We start from the raw sequence: 2,444 nt of genomic DNA on the forward strand, positions 1-2,444 counted from the left end.
GCAGTAAATTTCTTTATACTTATTCTGGTCGCACTTAAAGGTACATTCGGAATCTGTGGCTTGATAATTTCAGAAACGTAAGAAAATGGCGTCAAGTTCAGCTCTAAGAGTGCATCTGTACTATTATAGTTTTCTTTCATTTTCTTTCTTTCTTTTTTCTTTTCTTTTTGTGGAACCGGGGATTGAACTCAGGTCCTTGCGCTTGCCAGGGAAGCGCTTATTCCACTGAGCCATCTCCCCGGCCCTATAGTTTTATTTCTTTGAATCTACTTTTTATTTGACTATATATATATTATATATAATGCTTCTTAGTCTTCTTCATATTTTTCTGATAATTCTGTAATTTGTGTAAATGTATTTTTCACTATTTTCCCTATTATTGCCTTTGTTTCATTTGTATAAAAAATGCATTTAAAAGAATAGATGAAGCTCAGTTTTTATATTTTTGGTTCTAAAATTTCCATATGAATCTTTAAATTGTCTCATTTACATTTTCTTGAAAATAGTTACAATAGATTTTTAAAGTCTGTGCACAATCGTGCTTTTGATGTTTCCTTTCTGTTTTTGTTGTGGTTTTCAATCAGTCATGTCTTGTTGTTTTGCTTGCGTTCGCCTGAGTGTTGTGTGTTGGAAATGGGAATGTTAGCCAAAGCTGTGGCCATCTGTATGCTATCTGCCTTCACAAAGCACTTATAGCTTTGCGTTCCGTTGCTCTGAGAGGGCCGTGTGTGTGCATGTCACATGGTGACAGCTGTGTGCTGCCAGAGGCTGCTTCTCCGGCCACCACAGATACATTTCCATCAGCGCAGGGAGTCAGCGTGCATAGAGAAAAGAGATGCACCTGAAGCAAAAATTGTATCAGTCACTATGGTAGAGCTTCTGTATATTATTTTATCAAATTTCACAACAAACTTGCAGAATTAACACTGTCACTATTCTTTGAGAAAAAAAAAAAAAAAAAAAACTAAGAAATCTCAGTGCTTATTAGGGGCTGTCCACCAAGCATTTAAGGTGTAGAACTGAAAGATAAGGCAAACTCTCATCAGAGTCTCTTTACTAATGGACTGTTCTCTTCTTCACTGTTATATTTTGCATCCTATTTCTAACAAAGGTTCATTTTCTTGACAGGATTTTTCATTTTATGTTTATTTTCTCCTCTCAAATTTTAAGTTTTATCTTCATAAGTAAAATCTGTAAGCTGAAGGGCTCAGCACTCTTTCAACTTCTACTTGTTAACAATAAATTTCTACATGAGACACCAATATCAAACTCAATGTGGAAACAGTCACCAGTTATTTCATAAATTGCTGAGCAAATATTCATTCCAAAGCTCGATGACTTGTCAAAGGAAGCACTTATTTTCCTGCTTTATACTCCTGCAGCTGAGAGAGGACATCTCTTTTCTGAGCATTAGGAGGACAGATTTAGATGGCCTCTAGGTATTCAAGTATGCGGATGATATCTGTCAGTTTTACCCAGGTCCACACAGGGGCCATAATGAGCATGCAGGGCACAGGGCACCCTCTTTCAAGATGCCGGGGGTAGTGCTGTTGTGCTTAGACTCTACACACTTGCTATGGGTTCTGTCCACATTCTGTGTCTAATGCAAGTCACAAAACCAAACGCTATGTTCACCAGGCTTCAAAGTGGATCACCTTTGAAAGGGAAGATCCGAAGAAACATAGGTGTAGTAATACAAAAATGAAAGAAAGATTGAAAAGAGCCTCACCATCTTCCATAGCTGCCCCATACCTTACTCCTTTTCTATTTATAGGTTTCATCTCACTGTTTGAGAGGTGTTTTTTCCCTTATAACCCAACCTTCTCCCTTTTGCCATTTACTTTTTAAAGTTTTTTCTGTACTCATTCTTCCTCCAGTGGGTCTGGCTCTTGTCACCTCATGCCTTGATTATTATGACATTCCTTGATCCAGACTCCTGAACTTCACATTTTTGTTTTCAAAATAATAGACACTTATATCATGAAACCAATATTCTTAAGTGCTAACTTTAATAGGTCACTCTTCTAATCATATATTCCCCCACTGTTTACCAAATGAAGTTTGTTATTCCTAGTTTTTAATCAACATCACATCTTTCCCCAATATAACTTAATGGGTACCACATATACATATGCAATATAAGTAGTTGTTTAAAAGTACTCCTTTTGTTGTGAGTTTGGAGGTATAGCTAAGTAGTAGAGGACTTACCTAGCCAGTACATAGTTCTGAGCTCAGTGCCCAACACTGCAAAAAGTTAAAGTAAAAATTCTCCACTAAGAAGAAAACACCCTCTGTGTCCTGCCTGCTCCGTCATGAGCATCCCTCCTCTGCTATGTCTTCTCCCGTGGCACCACTTTTGGATTGCAGACAGCTGACTGTGGACTGAAACCTCCAAAAACTGTGCCAAAATAAACCTTTCCTCAAAGGAGGAGAAGGAGGAGGAG

This window comes from Octodon degus, unplaced genomic scaffold (assembly GCF_000260255.1).
Source record: "Octodon degus isolate 3935 unplaced genomic scaffold, OctDeg1.0 scaffold00101, whole genome shotgun sequence".
Classification (NCBI taxonomy): Eukaryota; Metazoa; Chordata; class Mammalia; order Rodentia; family Octodontidae; genus Octodon; species Octodon degus.